We start from the raw sequence: 21,071 nt of genomic DNA, 5'->3' as shown, positions 1-21,071 counted from the left end.
GAGAGACGACCTGCTGTGTGTGTGTGTGTGTGTGTGTGTGTGTGTCCGTCACGCACACAGCTCGCAACGAGACACCGTTTCGCTTCGCCTCTACTCTGCGCGGTCGCAAAGCCAAGAGACTTGGGGATCCAGAAGCAGCTACATACGCATCACTGCTGACCTCGTCGTCATTTGAATACATAATGACGAGCGAAAAAAATTTAACCACCTACTTAACTACTTAATAGCGCGTTGGTCCACCTCTGAAGCGTAACAGAATATCATATGTGCGTGGCATGTATCCCCCAAGTCCTTGGTAGATACCACTCGCAATTGATGTGGGGAACACGTAGGGGGTGATCTGCTGCGAAACTTCAACAACGTGCGCTGAACGATGTGCTCCGAAACAATTCTGCCTGGATTGGCACTGCACTCTGTCGTCATACCCTCCAAAGATCACCGCCTATCTTCCTTTACAGGGCGGGAAAGCCTCCGATAACCACGTTCTGTCATGAGATTGTTTCTCCGCTTTTCCATTTCACAATCTCAACAGTCGACTTGGGCAGCCTTACAATGGATGAGATGTTCCTGACGGATATGTTACTCAGGTGACATTCTACGACTAGCCCACGTCAGAGGCAGCTAAGCTCTCCTGACCGATCCACTATAGCGACTTCCCAGGCCTTCTCTCGTGACATCTTATGGTCAGTTTCACATTATACTGGGATGCCCGGATAATTTTGATCAGTTTTTATATAACCGACTGTATTGGCAGTGTTACGAGAGGTGCTAAGAACATCCACGCACATGATCCGTAATTGCCGTATCAAGTTACTGCTCACGTTACTCAAGACTAAGTTTACGACTACATTCGAACGTCCGGCGTCGTCATTAATATTATACGACAACACTATGCTGGCGTTGAAGCAATGTTTATTCTATTACATTTTCTAGACAGTCCACTGCAAGGTACTGAAAGGCAGATGCTTTCGTTTCTGTCTCTCTAGCAAGCAACACAAGATTTTGTTTACAACAACTTTTTTTAAAAAATTGAATAAATATAAATCGGAAAAAAGGGAGGAAAAATAAAAAGCCATCTTCCATTAAGTATAAAGGACCATCAATTACAAAGCTTAACTGCAACATGCCGGTCGGTTTTATCACAAATCCTTTATTATTTACATATTATTTCCAAAAGCTAAGTAGAACAAAACATAGAGAAAAACCAATTTACAGTTCACAGATTCAAGATTTACACAATATTCCTGATTGTGAGAGTATACTGAATTACTTCCTTCGCGAGCCACAGGGCGCTAATATCTCTACAAATTAGTTTGACGATAAGATCCAAAGAAAACAGAAGAAAAACTGGAGTCCTTATCTAATCGCAAACACTGTTACAGAAACCTACGTCAACGTTGGTAAACAGTTTCGTAAGACCCATCCGACATCGCTGCTATTTCAGTGTAGCGCAACTTTCTTTGACTTACGAATGTTAAAGACGAACAAATTCCGATTCGAAGATAACAAGTACCACTCGCAGTCATCGATTGAACGATCTATAAATATTATAAACCTCTCTTAGTACAACTTACATCGATAGTATGGGAACTGTGGCAATATATTTCAGGATCTGAATGCATTTAATGTATTCATTCTTTGCAGCGACAGGAGAAGCTATTATTTTGCAACACTCAGCAATACTTGCCGGAGAGTCCTTTCCGGATCTTATGGGTCTAAAATATTACTGAAGAGCGCAGTTTTCTCGGAAATATGTCCCAAATGTCGAAACTGTCAGTATCTACCACATCCTGAAGCCCAGTCCACACTGACCTATGGAAACGATATTCACGTGTTTCGCAATTTATATAACAATCCACAATTCCCTAGCGTTCCTTCTAAACCACTCAGAGTGACGGAAAGCGAAAGTGTTACACCATGAAGCACTAGTCTGAAATTTATCAAACTGGTGTTGTGTGATTAAATTTTCATCCCATTCGGAACCGATGTCCATCGTAATCTGTCTGAGGTGTGACCCCCATGAGCACGATTATCCACTTCTATTCGTTGTGGGACGGAAGTAAACAGCCTCCAAATGTCATCTGGATGAGTTTTTGCCATGCCTGTAACACATGCCGTGTCGGCTCATGAACACTGATGTCTGGAGGCTGATATGAAAATACACGTCTTCCGATCGCATCCCAGACATTCTGCACTGGCCATAAATCATTACAGTGGGCAGACCAGCCAAAGATTGGTACATCCTTAAGGCGAGTGTGGTAGGGGGTATTTCATTATCCTGTTGTAAAATGCTATTTGTTGCTGTTGTCAGAAAGGGTATGATGACAGAATTTAGCATTATTGTCACATATTGGCGGGACTTCAGCCTCCCTTCAACAATTACCAAATCAGGCCCGTGGTCATATACAATAGTTCCGTACACCAGATTCTAAGTGTAGGAGCAGTATGGGCCTTGAGAATCGCTGCTTCCTGTGACCTTTCGCCGGGTCGTCTATCGACACGTTAGCGTCTACCCGCCACAAATAGAAACGAGACTCATCGCTGACCACTACAGAATGTCAATCAATGCCCCAACTGACTCGCTCTACGCCAGGGGCGTACATACTTTCTAGCACCGCGGGCCGCAAATCCCCCATTGGTGACTACGTAAGCGCTGCAGAAAAATGTACTCTTCTGCTTCGTAAATATTTTCCTGTTGGTAAATATCATTTAGTAGTTTTTAAAAGGGCCTCCGCTCTTTTGCGGAAGGCAATGAAAGAAGAGTAATAGATTTCTCTCTCTCTCTCTCTCTCTCTCTCTCTCTCTCTCTCTCTCTCTCTCTCTCTCTCTCTCTCACACACACACACACACACACACACACACACACACGCACACGCACACACAACACTACAAACGGCGAATGGCGGACCGCCATCAGATCAACGGCTAGTGGTCAGTGCACCTCTACACTACACCGCGCAAGTCTCTTATGACAAGTACGGTCAGTATGGCAGTAAACGACGAATGGCAACTCGACATGTCAACCCAGCTTCAGTAATCTTTCAGTGGTGAAACACTGCCCCTAACATCTGTCCGGATTTCAGCTGTTGCCACCCGTCAATTCGTTCAAAATGATTCAAATGGCTCTGGGCACTATGGGACTTACTGCTGAGGTCATCAGTCCCCTAGAACTTAGAACTACTTAAACCTAACTAACCTAAGGACATCACACACATCCATGCCCGAGGCAGGATTCGAACCTGCGACCGTAGCGGTCGCGCGGTTCCAGACTGTAGCGCCTAGAACCGCTCGGCCACTCCGGCCGGCCGTCAATTCGTCAGAGCTAGCCAAACCATCACACGAGCTTCTCGTATTTTTGTGCGTATGAAAGGACCGTGTCCACTCTTCCTGCCACACTGCTGACTTGAATTCGTCGCGGCACCACTCTCCCTATAGCCATCGCACTACCGTACAAGCGAATTCGCACGCGATCTGCCGGTATGATGTTCCTCATATCAATGATTCGACATTTGTCAAAATGCGAAAGATATCGGTAAGCTGTACGTGCTCATCCTCCGGGTGTGCTGCGTTGCGATGTCAAACAGGAAAGTACCAGTAACTTCGGACACACCCAATACTAATTATGTACTCGCAGCATTCTTCATGCGTAGTACGAGTGCAAGGATGAAATTTTAATCAACATATCCCACATATATGGAAACACTGGAGTATCAGCTGTCAAAGCGTTCATGGTGAAACACTACCCACTACCGCCAGTGCCAGTATGTATTAGTGCAACAAAAACCCGTTGTATTTCTCAGCCATAGCGTGCTCGTACTTAATTCACGTGCCTGCACAAGTTTATATTATGTTCAGAGATTTGAACGAATACGCGCAGTTTTATGACTCTGCTCCGCCCCCACCCCTTTAACAAAATATCTACAACTACCTGTCTTATTAACCATACTGACTGGGTAGAATTTCCCCATTGAACTTTTTTTTGCTGAGACGCTAGGCGGAAAAATCCTACTTATTGCGGCGGGGGGATGAAACAGGGCCCGCCGTTGAAGAGAATAGACCTTTCTAAGCTGGACTGTAGTGCCGACGGAACAGAAGAGACGAGACGAGACATACGGAGGGAAGGGCCTTGCCCCCGGGGCAGTCGATACTCGGTCTCGGCACGTCACGGGGTCACCAGGGTCAGCGCCCGCACACAGCTTGCGCTCAAACCCCACTCGCCGATTGCAATCCCTACACTCGTCCCACGTGCTGTCAAGGCGACCGATTCCTGTTGGCGGCAGTCTTCCAGTTCAGCTTTTTTTGCCTTATCCCCACATTGTCTATACTCCACACGCCAAAACTGACACATATGCGAGAGAAGGCAAATAAACTGGTATCATGAAATCATCCAACTGCAAAATTCTAGCCCGTTACCATCAAGACGAGACACGGTACTATTCGCTTCCGAATGAGGGATGAAAATTAACAGATTACTGCTGCAGAACGAAATTTCGTATTTCCACATGTTCGGCAACGTTGCTTCTTATCTAATAGGGCTATTAATATTTCCCAACAGAAGTATCGAATCAGTTTGCTTGCCGTATGGCAAATTCCACGAAAGTTAGAAGTAATACTACGGCGTGCAAGCCTAATTCATGAAAAATAGACCACGGTTCGATTCCATGACGTTAGCAATGTAGGAGAGAGATACTGGCAGGCTGCGAGGGTAGTTCTCGAGTCGTGCCTGGAGAGTTTAGTCAGTAGGCGCATTGCTCGCCAAGTTTGAGTCCCGGCCCGACACCCGATTTAATATGCAAGGAAGTTTCATACTACGGTTATGTAATTAACGTTCTTCTTTAAAGAAAAGCACAGACAGAAAAATGAACAAAAATGAGAAATGGCGTTCCAAAAGAACCAACGACACTTTTTGAACTCTCCACATCCAAGTACTAATCGAGCAAGGTTCTGAAATTTTCGACAAACTGACAGTAAAATTAACTCTCCTCAATTGTCGTGCATCTATAAAGTGTGTACAGCAAAACTTTGTCGGAGAGAATGAACTCCGACACACGAACAAGTGAGTGGTCACATACGGTTTTGTCTTGTAAAACTTTTTTCTGTACAAATGAACTACAACGTATTAACATGTAGTTGGATAAAACACTAATTTACGTGAATAATTAAATAAATATCGTGTCGGACGTCGATCATCAGCTGCAGCAGTTCGGGTGACGTCTAAGAGTAGTGCAAGCACATAATAAATTTAACATCCATAGTCTACATAGATGCTACTAAATAACTAGCCTCATTTACATTACCCTGTCCAATGATGATGGTATTATAGCCACGTGTCGAGCTTCAGTTTACATCAGAACCAGAATCAGGAATGTGTCTCACTAGACAGAGGTAAGACCAGTTACTTTTAGCAACACAAACTTTCATGGCATGGCATAGTTATGATAGTTCTTGTTCCTATATAGTCAGTCTGCTCTCATTACAAAATTTTAAAACGGATAAATTTCTTTTTCAGAGTGATTTGCTGTAAGATTTTTTTTCCAACATTGCTGCACAACGTTGCTATGAAATGGAATAATGCAGTTTCTGAATATAAAAATGGAGATGAACAACCTTCAGGTGTGAAATCCTTCATAATTCGAATCAGCAGTTGGGAAATAAGAGTTTGCGTTGAAGCCAGCGTGCGCGTGCTGAGAGATTTAGCTCCTCATAGCTAATGCGCACGTCCATACTTGACGACGCTGAAGGTTGAGTCCTCCGTTGTAAAAATGTCCACTTATCTCTCTGGGCAGTTTAACAGCTACAAAGTAAATTCAGACTTCGTTATAAATCTCGAGTAATCGAATCCTGTACCAAAATCATAAGCACTGACTTCTGCGTCCGCACAGTAGAGGTAAGAAAATGGAAAGTTACGCTTTCAGGACTGGGAGCACCCGACGGAAAATTACATACAGTGTAAGGCCAAGAATGGCAGCTGTCGTTAGTGCCAGAAGTGCCTGCCTAATATCGGCATATCGGCTTTTTTGAGCGTTTGGCGCCATTGGTCGGGAGGCCTCTTACGGGGCAGGTCCGGCCGCCTTGGTGCAGGTCTTATTACATTCGACGCCACATTGGGCGACCTGAGCGACGGATGGGGATGAAATGATGATGAAGACAACACAACACCCAATCCCTGAGCGGAGAAAATCCCCGACCCAGCCGGGAATCGAACCCGGGCCCGTAGGACGGCAATCCGTCACGCTGACCACTCAGCTATAGGTGCGGACAGTGCTGTCTCTATCAAATCCGGTATCGAAGACGTACGATTAGTTTTTTCCTTCGCCCAAACACTTTAGCTGACAAAAAAAATTCTCAAGCTCGAAACGGACGATACATTAAGTAAATTTATACAAAATTGTCTTATGATTACGGCAATGCTTGAAATAATTCAGAGCTGGCGTAAATCTCACTATCTGTAGCAACATAAACGTTGGCAAACTACTGGGAGTATTTTTTTTAATCTATGAAACTGAGTAACGAAAGCGCGTCGTTTGCTACAAAGGACTGAAGTTAGATAAAAATGAATACAGTGTAAACACACTCACAGCGTATGATGCAAGTGTGTGGGAAAAGAAGAAGTCAATTTCGCTAAATAGTTTTCTACACGAGACTTAAATATCAGGTAGTTACAAAACACATTATCAGTTCTGTTTTTCAGCAACTGAATATTAACTGGACGCATATAAAGCAGGCGCAGTGAGTTAGAAAGCCAAACCCTGAAATACAACTGTCTGTTGAGACTTGCAATGGAGTACATGGAGAACAATGTGTGTAAAAAAAAAACATCGAACGCTACTCTGCTGCCTAAGGCACTCACTTAAACAAGCTGTGAAGAAACTTCAGATGCAAGAAACTATGTATTATGTCCTCAAAAAGCAAACTATTTACGACCTCAATAAACGCCCACTAGATTAAATTCCGTCTTTTTTTCAATAACTACAGAAATTTATATGTAACAATTTCCTTCTCGTGATTTGATTTATAGCCGTCGCAAAAAAGTTATTTGATTTATAGCCGTCACAAAAAACGGAAAAAATTCGATACAAAGAGCCCATTGAACCAAATGATCAACACACAACAACTGGCAGGGTGCAAGTGGGACTCCCGTACTGAGCTTCCCGTAGAAACTTAATTGTGTGGTGGTAGACAGTCCATCCATCCCGGGAATCGATAATCTCTACGATTTTTGCCTGTTACGGACATTGATACTGCCAAGATATCGGTCCCAAGGGATTCCAAGACTTTCGAGAATGTTTTAATTTCAAGTTTGGCATAACAAATGATAGAAATTTTTTTTCGTGTGATGTAATTACAAATTATTTTTTGGTTTTCTTTCCTTTACTTGTACTGTGAAACCTTTCTTCTTGCCAAATTTCATGATTCTACGTCAAGGGGAAACACCCATAAGTTTGCGAGTATCGAAATATGTGACATGAATGGCCGTATCTTTTGGGCCTTAATATCTGATATTTTTCAACTTGGTACGTCTACCCGTTCCTGAGAAATGGTTTTCAAAGTCGGACGGACAGACAAAGTGATCCTGTAAGGCCTCCGTTTGTACTGACTGAGGTACGGAACCCTAAAAGTCCATTCTAAACACGGTAATCCATGCTCTTATCAAAAGTCATCTACTTTACCGTTGCAGCTGATGGCTTTGACAATTCCTGACCTTAGAAAATTAAAACCCCGAGGTTAAGAGGGACGTCTATTTTTAGCAGGCTTCTGTTGCGAAAGTGTGAATTATACTAGCATTATTTGGCAAGTACTGTGTTATGGGCACTAGACTTTAGGCCGTGGTCCAAAGCATATGCCTTGGCACAGCCTAAGACCCAGTGACGTCGTATGCCATTGTTGGCTGGCAGACCCCAACGGGTATGTTCAGCTGCCTAGTCGGGAAGGGTTTCCTTCCGTCTTGTAGAACGGCTCATTTCCTTGTGGATGTGTGGGAGCTTTGGCTAATGTGTATTTACTGAGTGCAAGTAATGGATGTGTGTATAATGTAGTGTTGTGTTTATGATTTATAATGAAGATGATTGACGGGAAAGGGTGATACCCGGTGCTGACACGTACTCTATTCCTCTGGAATAGCATCCAGGAAACCGCCGGTTTTAACATCCCCGTTCGACGGCCGGATCACTATCCATAGCCACATGCCCTCACTTTCTGAGACACTGGGGAGACGTTTGGTATTTAACCCAGGTTATTGATGCGAAGTCTAATGATCAGGAACTTTACACCACCACCTCTGCTCCTGCTGCCGAAAAAATTCTAGCAGCGGGATTCGAACTGGCTTACCTCCGCGTCGAAAGCCACCGCACAGGCGAATGTTACCGACAGCTGTTACGGATGTGGGACGTAATGCCCTTAATACAAAAATCCCCAACGACGCAAACACCGGTCGTGCAAGCCTGCATTGTTTGACTTATTAGTACTGCTTACATATATGCAAGAACATGCCCGAATGTCAGCTAAAGCATGTAAATTCTCTAGTACTGGAGCACTAGGAAAACCCTCACTCCCCCCCCCCCCCTCCCACCACCGAACAATTACGGAATCTATCCCGCGTCAGGCCGACATGGGTGAACAGGTATGGTTGCGCCATCACCCAGTCCCGATAGTCATCAACATCGATTTAACTATTCAAGTGACGCGAGAACCAAACTCAATGAAACAGTAGTTCTCTTATGACAAAAAAAAAAAGCCTTTAAAAGATATTTCGATAACAGCCCGACTTTTTGTTGTTGTTTTCAGTCCTGAGACTGGTTTGATGCAGCTCTCCATGCTACTCTATCCTGTGTAAGCTTCTTCATCTCCCAGTACCTACTGCAACATACATCCTTCTGAATCTGCTTAGTGTATTCATCTCTTGGTCTCCCTCTGCGATATTTACCCTCCACGCTGCCCTCCAACACTAAATTGGTGATCCCTTGATGCCTCAGAACATGTCCTACCAACCGATCCCTTCTTCTGGTCAAGTTGTGCCACAAACTTCTCTTCTCCCCAATCCTATTCAATACCTCCTCATTAGTTACGTGATCTACCCACCTTATCTTCAGCATTCTTCTGTAGCACTACATTTCGAAAGTTTCTATTCTCTTCTTGTCCAAACTGGTTATCGTCCATGTTTCACTTCCATACATGGCTACACTCCATACAAATACTTTCAGAAACGACTTCCTGACACTTAAATCTATACTCGATGTTAACAAATTTCTCTTCTTCAGAAACGATTTCCTTGCCATTGCCAGTCTACATTTTACATCCTCTCTACTTCGACCATCATCAGTTATTTTACTCCCTAAATAGCAAAACTCCTTTACTACTTTAAGTGTCTCATTTCCTAATCTAATTCCCTCAGCATCACCCGACTTAATTCGACTACATTCCATTATCCTCGTTTTGTTTTTGTTGAAGTTCATCGTATACCCTCCTTTCAAGACACTGTCCATTCCGTTCAACTGCTCAAGCCCGACTTGGGAGACTAAAATATTCATGTGACGTGCAGGGATAGACCAGAGTTTACATTTGGTCTGGACTAGTAACTTTATGATAGAGCAACTATCGTTCGCAGTGAAGACCATAACGTAAACATACTGAATGACTACGTCTTTTCACAGCTTGACCCCTTCTACCGAACACGGTTTTACAAGGACAGCAGCCCTATTCTAACGGACGATGAAAACGTAGGATACTCCAACTTTTCCACGTCGGTGACTGCGTACAGACAACAGGGCACAGAATTCTGGGCACATCATTTTTCTCAATTTCTTCACCAAGGGTGAACACACACAGCTATAGTCATACACTGCTTTGATGTATTACAGCAAAACACAGTGTGTCAAACTGCTTATGAAACAACACAAGAACTCTCCTTGTGACTGATAGTTGATATAATGTCCCTCCAGTATAGGCGACAAAACTTGACACACATCTGTGGAAGTGATTTTGATCACTGGCCGCTTGCTGCAGTGGACCAGTACACATCTATATATATAAAACAAAGTCGGGTTTGTTACAACACTTATAACTCGAGATCTGCTGGACCAATTTTCATGGTTTTTGATTTGTTGGATTTGTCTCCGCCCCGAACAGCAGAATACATCTTAAAAATAATGAAAAATTGACGAATACTTGAAAAATGCGTTATTTTCCCTAAAAGTTCTTTAGTTTCGGAGCTGTCAAATTTTTTTGTCAAAATCTGTAAGTAATGATTGACATTTATGCATGCGTTCATAAACTATTTAAAATGGATGAATAAACTATTGTGTGTATTTTTTTTAAAAAAAGATTGAAAAATATTACGCGTGCGTTCAGAAATGTGTAATGAATACTTAATCTATATATATAAAAGAAAGTCGTGTTAGTTACACTATTTATAACTGAAGAACGGCTGGACCGATTTGGCTGAAAATTGGTGGAGAGGTAGCTTAGAACCAGGAGACGGGCATAGGATACTTTATATCCCGTTCGACCGCTATAAAACGTAGTATAACAGAAACGCATCTGGCGTGGAATAACAAAACGCAAATTAGGTTTAGTAGTTCAAACGAATGTACCCCTGTTGAAACCCCAACAAAAGGAAGTTTATGATACATTAATGAAGGCAGTTGATGATGGAAATAGTGGTTTATATTTCCTGGATGCCCCTGGTGGAACTGGCAAGACATTCCTCATGTCAGTAGTTTTAGCCACTGTTCGTGCGAGATCCAACATTGCGGTTGCAGTTCTTTCTTCCGGAATAGCAGACACATTGTTAGAAAGATGCCGTACGGCTCAGTCAGCATTAAAATTACCGTTAAATCTTCAAGCTATTGAATAACCAACATGTAATATTACAAAAAACTCAGCAGTGGCCGAAGTTTTATCAGCATCCAAGATCTGGGACGAATGCACAACGGCTCATAAACGTGCATTACAGGCACTTAACCGAACATTGAAAGATCTACGCAATGACTCGAGATGTTTTGGAGGAGCAATGATTTTACTGTCTGGCGAATTCCGCCAAACACTGACAGTAGTTCCAAGATCAATGGCTGCAGATGAAATAAATGCTTGCCTCAAATCATCGAATCTATGTCGCTTTGTGAAGAAACTTTAACTGACAACAAACATGAGAGTTGCATTGCTTAATGATACATCTGCTGAAGATTTCTTTGAGCAATTGCCGACTATCGGTAATGGTCGAGTACCTGTCGAAGAATCGAGCGGATTGATTTCATTTCCTCATAATTTTTGTAACTTTGTCTCATCGAAAGATGAACTTATCAACAGAGTATTCCCAAACATCATTACTAACTACAAAAGTAATGAATGGTTGAGTGAGCGAGCAATTTTAGCGGCTAAGAATAAAGATGCAGATGACCTAAACTACATAATTCAGAATGAGATCATTGGTAAAATGCATTCATTCAAATCTATTGACTGTGTAACAAATGAAGATGAAGCCACCAACTATCCAATTGAATTTTTAAACTCTTAGGATGTGCCTGACATACCACCGCACAATTTACGCCTAAAAGTTGGCTCCATAGTAATCATGCCTCGAAATATAAACCAACCAAAACTGTGCAACGGTAAACGTTTTGAGGTAAGTAAATTGATGACCAATGTTATTTACGCGACGATACTCAAAGGAAAATTCGAGGGTGAGGAAGTTCTCATTCAGAGGATCCCGATGGTCCCAACCGATGTGCCGTTTCAGTTTAAAAGACTTCAATTTCCGATCCGTCTTGCATTCGCCATGACCATTAACAAATCACAAGGCCAATCCTTGAAAGTTTGTGGTTTAAATCTGGAATATCCATATTTTTCAAATGGTCAATTAATGTGGCATGTTCACGGGTCGGAAGACCATATGCGTTGTTTGTTCTTGCGCCTGATAATAAAACAAAAAATGTCGTGTATCACAAGGTACTGAATTGAAGAGTGGAAGCTATGCACCAAAAACATAAAGAATCATTAAAATACTTAATTTTTATTTGTCCTAATAAAAAATTGAACTTAACATCCAAAATCTGATTATTTATTGGCTTTAAGGCGGAACAGAGTTCGCCGGGTCAGTTAGTATAGGGCTATTTAATGGGATTATCACATATGGTTGATGTCAACACGCAGACGGTATTTGTTTCAATATATATCTGAAGAGAGAGAGAGAGAGAGAGAGAGAGAGAGAGAGAGAGAGAGAGAGAGAGAGAAGCAGTAAAATCTCATTCAGTTCTCTACCAGGGGACGTTAGCGAAGTAGTTGTAGTTCACAGTTTTACTGCATTGGATACTCTGTGCAGTCAACGAAGATTCACACAAAATTACAGTGTTGTATTTATAGCGTGGTACTCAGAGGAACACAATAAAGGAGTTTAGGAAACTGACAGAGTGATACTTACAGTCAGTCATTTGATATCTATGAATTGTAAGCGTCCAGTGTATTCTCGGCATGGCTGTGAATTTCCTCCTGTATGTTAGTGTGCTATTTTTCTCGTCACGAAAGATCTCTACCTGTCAGCTTTCTAACTAATAAAACAGTGCTGTCTGAATATGATGGGGCTTCGAGAGAGTCAGCAGGGATCTGTGACTTTATACGGAACGTCTCTTACTCGTGGAAATGATGTGGATTCAAATGCCAACATTGAAGACTGGAAGATACGTGAGAATATGGTAGGTAAAGGAGTTTGTGATGAAAGGAGGGTTGAGAGGTGAGCTCTATACCACGTCTTCTGTGTGTTGTGGGCAAACATATTACAACCTGTCAAACTCGTCTCCCGAAGTGACTGCAATGAGGAAATTAGGACCTAATACGAAGATTTCAACCAAGAGACAATCAGCAGCAGAAGTTTCGTCTTTTGTTTCCTCGACAAATGAGGGACAACATTCTTTCACGAGTTTTGTGTGTGTATAAATGGATGGACTGGCATCTTAACAGGTACACTAAATTTACATTTACAGCTGTATGGTTGCTTTGCAAGCCTCTGTACAGTGTGCGGCGCTGGGTACCCTGTAACACTAGTAGTTATTCCCTTTCCTATCCCTTTCGCAGATAGAGTGAGGGATAAAGTCAGCATATATGCCCCCTTATGAATGATAATTTCTGTTACCTTGTCTTCACGGTCCTTATGTCAAATGTATCTTGGTGGTGGTGGTGGTGGTAGAATCCTTCTGTGGTCAACTTCAAATGTTGATTCGCAATAGTATTCATTGAAAGAATATCGTCTTCCCTCCAGGGATTCCCATTCGGGCTACCTGGCAAGTGTAAACCGACTGCTCGAAGGAAAAAAGGTTACACACGACTCTCACGATCGATTTAATTAATTAGCCTATCAACCTGATATCACTGATGTGCCACCTGACGGGTGGAGGCGAGGCTGGGGTACTACAGATATGATTCAGGAGTTGGAGCGGTAATCAGGCGTTCTTTCATTGTGACACTATCTCTAACAAAATTTTAGTCTCCCACCTGCACATGGAGAGATGACCATTGTAATAAATTCAGATGTGTTACCGAATTCGTAAAGTGATACAGTATAAAACTGATATTTACTACTTCTCTGTGCAGTTACCTTAAGAGACTTCATAGCACTTGGCAAAACATTTGGTTACTTTAAGAGAGTTTGAAAGTGAGAAGGCATCCTGTGGTGGAGATGTGTTTTGGCACTCTGTCATGAGCCAAAAATAAGTTTAACATTGTAGTCCTGTGATGCAGGACGTAAGAAATGTCAATCTGATTAGAACAGATCTTTTTACCTGATGAGAGAATGTTGTTGTTGTTGTTGTTGTTGTTGTGGTCTTCAGTCCTGACACTGGTTTGATGCAGCTCTCCATGCTACTCTATCCTGTGCAAGCTTTTTCATCTCCCAGTACCTACTGCAACCTACAGCCTTCTGAATCTGCTGATTTTATTTACCCAAGAGGACGCCATTATCATGTAATCATACAGTAAAGCTGCATGCCCTCGGGAAAAATTACGGCTGTAGTTTCCCCTTGCTTTCAACCGTTCGCAGTACCAGCACAGCAAGGCCGTTTTGGTTAGTGTTACAAGGCCATATCAGTCAATCATCCAGACTGTTGCCCCTGCAACTACTGAAAAGGCTGCTGCCCCTCTTCAGGAACCACACGTTTGTCTGGCCTCTCAACAGATACCCCTCCGTTGTGGTTGCACCTACGGTACGGCTATCTGTATCGCTGAGGCACGCAAGCCTCCCCACCAACGGCAAGGTCCATGGTTCATGGGGGGGGGGATGAGAGAATACTTACATAAATATAGACTACGCCATAGCGTTACAGGATTTTCACAAGGAACGTTACTTTAGCGATGTGAAAAAGCGTGTACGCCTCAATTTCTTACATCCACGCAGCTGCTGCTTGACTTGCACTGTACCGCAGCTAGTGGCAGGTGTGGTCATGAGGACTCAGCGATCAGAAAATGTGGATTAGCTTAGCCTGTGATGGGCAATTAGGTACAAAGAAGGTGCTGACCTGTCTGCTCTTGCTGGCGGCAGCACGGGCTCGTGAAGCGATCAGAGTGCTTGGTGAGTGGCGACAGAAAGAGACGTGTGTGTTGCATGGGAAGACCGAATATGACTGTTTGTGCAGGATGATTATTCCTCCCATGTAAATTGATCGGCTGCCAGCTTGGTGGCAGTCTCTCCAACCTCTGAGCATTCAGTAGGTTTGGTGTGTGGGTGCTGGCGGTTGGGCGTGCAGCTGCCGGCATGGCTGATAAGAGTGTAGGTCTCTCATGATCGGTGCCCGCGAGACTAAATAATGTCCCTGCCAGAGGCGGACGGCGCGACCACGGCTCCTGGTAGTTGGCTTGGTTGGACTTTCTTCACCAGACAAGTACAGTGGAAACGTTACGGTGGACTAGGGTACTTGTGTTCTCAAACATCGGTGCATACAAAGCCTCAGATATATTTAGCGTGGCGGAAATTTGATTACGTGATTTGCATAATGTTTGAGTGTGATACTCAGAGGTTGGAAATATACTATTGTTACAAAGAAGGATCATCGTAAGGGGGTGGTGAGTGCTTTAAGTGATCTATTTGATTCCTGTAAATTGTTGAACAAATAATTTGATAGGGCAGTGCAAATGGCTATTTATCTCTATTTGGTGCGCGCGCGCACACACACACACACACACACACACACACACACACACACACACACAGAGACAGACAGACAAAGAGAGAGAGAGAGAGAGAGAGAGAGAGAGAGAGAGAGAGAGACTGGAATTTCCCAATCAACATAATGTAGAATGAATGATTATACCCAGGAGAGTCGTATATCAATTAACAGAACAATAGGTTAAGAACAGATGGGAGGGGTTAGATGATAAGCAACTTAGCAGAACAATAGGTTGAGGTCATAAATCAATCAGATGTCACACTTTAATTTGCATTTCAGTTAGCTATCTAAAGTGGCGTAGAAACCCTGTTGCCCTAGTACTTACGTGCAGAAATGCAAACTACCTCTGTAGATGTTTGTTTCACATGCACGCCGTATCTATGTGCAATAGCTCAAATGGCTCTGAGCACTATGGGACTTAACATCTGAGGTCATCAGTCCCCTAAGCACTTAAAGCTAACTAACCTAAGGACAGCAAACACACCCATGTCCGAGGCAGGATTCGAACCTGCGACCGTAGCGGCCATGCGGTTCCAGACTGAAGCGCCTAGAACCGTTCGGCCACACCGGCCGGCTCTATGTGCAATAATCTGATGGATCCATTCCGAAACCCGTCATATGAGCAATTAAGTCAGTGACTTCTACCACTGCGACCCGGTCAGTCTGGATGCGTAACTACTGATTATTGTAATAATGGTCACCCGCTTCCTGTCTGACTATGTCACATACCTGTTATTGAAATTAAAACATTTTGGAAACTGTTTGAATCCTTGCGACCGATATCTTGGTAGTATCAACGCCGATAACGGGTAAAAAACGGTCGAGATTCTATTATCCCAGAATGGATGAAGTGTGTGTATGCGTAAGTTTGTACGCAACCCCCAGTGCTCGAGTCGTCCTAGCACCTGGCCAGTTTTTTTTCCACTCTTCGTGAATTAACCACCGAGAAATAATTGGCGAAGTCGCTGGGCATGATGGACACGAACAATTAGGTGTTACGTCTGTGAGCGGAATGGTACGAATGGCAAACGCCGAGGGCGCCTCGCACGCCGCACTATTGGACAATGGATGTGTGTGTGTGTGTGTGTGTGTGTGTGTGTGTGTGTGTGTGTGTGGAGCACAAATTCAGATAGCGGCCGCCGGCTTGTGGCCGTCACTAATTGCGCAGCCGCGGTAAAAGGCAGCTAACGACAGGCGGGCCAGCACGGAACAGCGGCCGCAGAGCAGAGAGGGGCGCGCGCTAACGAGCAAACGCGACGCCGCAGCGGAAGGCAATTAGGCGGCCGCTGCAGGTAGTCTGCGCGGAGAAAGCACGGGCGCGACACTCACTCACAGAGCTGCTCTCTATCACTGTACGCCTCCAGGCTACGTTTCTTTACACTCTAATGCCTGCCCTCCTTTAATCGAACCACACATACCATTAATTCTACCACGATCGTCGTCTACAGTGGTCACACAAACTAAAAAGATTGTCAAGGTGAGCCGGGCGTTGTGGTCGAGCGGTTCTAGGCGCTCCAGTCCGGAACCGCGCTGCTGCTACGGTCGCAGGTTCGAATCCTGCCTCGCGCATGGATGTATGTGATGTCCTCAGGTTAGGTAGGTTTTTTATTCGATCGCTTGAGCCTTGTCTCGCAGTTACGCAGGGTCAGCCATCGTTAATCGGATTTGGCATGTTAATGGTTAAGGGGTGGCCGGATGCCCTTCCTGCCGCCACCCCGTATACCCCGGGCCGGATTTAGTGTACCCCAACTGTCTGCGTCGAGTATAATCCATGGAATAGTGCGAATGTGTTTAGATGTCTGCAAGCCGTATAACTGAGGCGGAACATGGGGACCAGCCCGGTATTCACCTAGCGGGATGTGGAAAACCGCCTAAAAACCACATCCAGGCTGGCCGGCACATCGGCCCTCGTCGTTAATACGCCCAGGGCCGGGGCGCCTACCCGAGTCCAGGTTGGTTGGTTGGATTAAAGATTAAAGGGACCAAACTACAAAGGTCATCGGTCCCTTGTTTCATAAAAACACAGAGCACAGTGAAACTATCCACCAGTCAGGCGAAGCACTAAAAGAAAAATTCCGGGGGAACAAAAGCCCCATAGTCCATTGTAAGACAACACGGAAAACAGAGCACAGCAACTAAAACAACATAGAGAACAAAGGCAGAAGGAATTAAAACTGCACAGCAGAGGACTGTGGCTGGCTGATCACGAAAATAATAGGATGAGCCAGCCACTCTGCAACACGTTAAAACCTCCAGCCTAAAAGTTTAGGGTGGAGTCGAATCACAACACAAAACTAATTAAAAGATACAGCTCAAAAGAGGGTGATGTTAAAATTTAAATGGACCTATAAAAGCCGCTTGCGCGAATAAAACTTAAAACCCGATCTGCCATAGAGACATTGTCACCTAAAAGAGATGATAAAGCACCTTGGAGATTAAAAGTTCACCTGAGGGCGGTTAAAAGAGGGCAGTCCAACAATATATGGGCCACCGTCATATTCGCACCACAGCGACGAGGGGGGTCCTCTCGACGCAGCAGATGACCATGCGTCAGCCAAGAGTGGCCAATGCGGAGCCTACACAGAACAACAGAATCCCTGCGAGAAGCCCACATGGAGGAACCCCACACAGTCGTGGTCTCCTTTACCTGCCGCAGCTTGTTGGGTGCAGACAGAGTGCGCCATTCGTCGCCCCCGAGTCCAGGAAGCAGCGCGTTAGCGCTCTCGGCTACCCTGGCGTGTCATCCTATTGCAGGGGAAGGAGACGGCTATCTTCCATGCCGAAGCTCTCCCACGGTGCAAGATCGGCCGCTAGTTGTGTTGCGATCGGCTGCATGTTGTATCTAAGGAAGATGGCTGCTTCAGGTACAGATGTTCAGAGCGAACTGGCGTTATTAGCTGTTTTGGTGCTAAACGATGCAGAAATTCATGCTAACGAGAGAAGAAGAAAAAAAAGAATGGACGAAAAACGGGATTAAGAGGAGAAACGCTGGAAAAGGTGTGCTCTCCATGCTTCATAGAGTTGAGGTTAGTTCGCATAACACCTACTTTTGTTTGAAAAGTATCACCATTTCATTACTGTTTGACTTTATAAATATACCAATAATGACTGTTATATACGACTATTTTATAGGATAGAAGATCGTACATCCTTTGCAACTCTTTCGAGTGCTTCTGCACACAAGTTTTTATTATAATAGTTTGCGCTTTTCACGACGTACAGACACTGTTCTTCCCTATAAGTACATATCAATACTTCAATCGCTTCCTTGGACCACTGCGGTGCCATTATTTAATAATTATAAGAACTTCCTACCGCACCTCACAACAGCAGAAAAGCGACTATCAACAAAGGCTTCCTGCCCAAGCTTTCCGCGTCTGACGTCACAAACGAAACGCCTCATGATTGGCCAACGCAGGTAGCACGCAGGGAACCTTGCAAGAAAAATAGCACCGGACCTACCCTGGAAATCTTGCAAGGTCCCCAGCAAGGTAGCCCGCTAGCAGACGACGGAGCCCGCAAGGTAGCCGTCGCGTGAGCCAGCAAGGAAACTTACAGCGAATCTTACTCCGTGTGAGACGGGCTTTAGGTTAGGTAGGTTTAATTAGTTCTAATACCAGGTGACTGATGACCTCAGATGTTAAGTCCCTCTAGTGCTCAGAGCCATTGTCAAGGTGCGTGCAGGACATACGCACTGATGGTTCCGTATAATCTTAAGTAAATATGGAATCAGTTGCTGCATTACCGGAATCTAGACTCTCGACCATTTTGGCAAGATATCGGTTCTTGGGATTCCAAGATTTTCGAGAAAGTTTTAATTTCAATAACATAACTTTGACAAAGTCGTGCATGAGGCAGGCGACCATTATTACAATGATCAGTACTTCTCCATTCAGGCTGGCTGGGTTTCAATGGTAAAAGTCACATATCAGGCAAGGAGTGATTTTATTGTTCATAAGACGCGCTTCGGAATTTATCCATCATCAGATATCCAGGAGCGATTAGTTCATTTACATATGGCTTTTCAAGCAGTATGTGAGACAAACACTCGGAAATAGTCAGCAAATGTTTGTTTCACATATAACCTGAAACGCCATATGTACGTCAGCAATTGCTCCTGGATATCTATTACTGACAAAAAGGGGCTTAGTAGACGGGCGAATAGACAGTCAGGTAGTAATAACAGAATTTTTGTTTCATGTGATACAATTACAGATTTACAGTTTTCGAATTTTTCCTCCCCTTCTGCCAAATTTCCTGCTTCTAGAGGAAAGGGAAGTACCCTACAATTTTGATGAGTGAATTTGCGAATATTATAGTATGTGACATGAATTGCCGTATCTTTTTATGGCACTGACTTGGAAGCTTCAATATTTTGCACCGCCAAGCGACTATAGACCTCAGTGCGTGAAAAATTTCAACATTATATGCCCATCCAGTTCAGCGAAAAGGGGTTTATAACGATTGGACAGACAGTCACACAAATGGGTCAAATGGCTCTGAGCACTATGCGACTTAACTTCTGAGGTCATCAGTCGCCTAGAACTTAGAACTAATTAAACCTAACTAACCTAAGGACATCACACACAACCATGCCCGAGGCAGGATTCGAACCTGCGACCGTAGCGGTCACGCGGATCCAGACTGAAGCGCCTAGAACCGCGCGGCCACACCGGCCGGCGACAGTCACACAGGCAGATGGACTAAATGATCCTATAAGGACTTCGTTTTCACCAACCGAGGTGTGGAACCCTAATAAAAAGTGTCCCAAGCGGGCAGCAAAATGAACATGGCTATCGTGAAACAACCCCCTAAACGAGCAGTTTACAAAAACCCTCGTTCGGTCGATACCTTAATATTGCTCTTCAGTTTGGGACCTTTACAAGATGTGATTGGTAAGGAAAAGAGAGAAGATCCAACGAAGAACAGTGCATTTCTTCAAACGTTCCACTACTAAGTGCGAAAGTACTCCGGTGGCAGACGCTACGAGGTAAGTGTTGCGCATCACGGTCTGGTTGATTGTTAAAAATTCCGAGTGCCGAAGTTTCTAAGGAGTCAATCAACATATTGTTTCCTTCTACATGTATTTCCCGAAAAGAACATGAAGGCAGAATTAGAGGCGAGCTCTCATGCTGAGGTTTACCAATAATCGCTCGTAAGGGACACAATTCGCGACTGGAACAGGAAAGAGGGCAAGTAGTAGTGCTACAGAAATACCCAACGCGTCGCACCACAAAGTGACTCGCGTAATGTAGAGGTAAGTGCAGTAGAATATAATTGGTTCAAATGGCTCTGAGCACTATGGGACTTAGCTTCTGAGGTCATCAGTCCCCTGGAACTTGGAACTACTTAAACCTAACTAACCTAAGGACGTCACACACATCCATGCCCGAGGCAGGATTCGAACCTGCGACCGTAGCAATCTCGCGGTTCCGGACTGAAGCGCCTAGAACCGCATGGCCACCGCGGCCGGCTAGAATATAATTAATGGGATGGATGAACTTGCTGTTCACTATGAAACTCCTCAAAACACGAGATCAAATTTGATACACCAGCTCCTAATGTTCAATGAAGTTTATCTGGCATGCAGTAAAAGAATCTGGGTTTGCATATCACAATCAGCGCTTATCAAATTGTCGAAAAACCCTTTCAAACAGAAGATATAGACAAAATTTCACGGATTCAAGACCATTTACAAATGCAAAAGTATCATAATATACTTCCCTGGAAGTCAATTTTATCGAGCTGCCTTACGACGGGTCGTTCAAGACAACTTTGTCAGCACGGAATTTCATGATTTTTGGATATCAGTAAAATATGGATATCAGGTACTCAGTGATGAAGCTCGACGAACATTATTTCCACTTTAAATATCCTTCTTGAGGGAAGCTGTCTTTTGGCGGTCGATGTAATACAGTGTAA

General features: G+C 44.0%; 2 protein-coding genes across 4 annotated transcripts in view; one reads left to right on the top strand and one right to left on the bottom strand.

Annotated features, from left to right (window-relative positions):
- Positions 1-21,071, top strand: part of LOC124605116 (T-cell immunomodulatory protein) — a 450,797-nt gene that overhangs the window by 162,999 nt on the left and 266,727 nt on the right. The window lies entirely within an intron of this gene.
- The window catches only part of LOC124605117 (transmembrane protein 47), a 370,579-nt gene that overhangs the window by 327,621 nt on the left and 21,887 nt on the right, over positions 1-21,071 (bottom strand). The window lies entirely within an intron of this gene.

Source organism: Schistocerca americana, chromosome 3, assembly GCF_021461395.2.
Source record: "Schistocerca americana isolate TAMUIC-IGC-003095 chromosome 3, iqSchAmer2.1, whole genome shotgun sequence".
NCBI classification, from domain to species: domain Eukaryota; kingdom Metazoa; phylum Arthropoda; class Insecta; order Orthoptera; family Acrididae; genus Schistocerca; species Schistocerca americana.
This window is presented reverse-complemented; position numbering and strand designations above follow the sequence as displayed.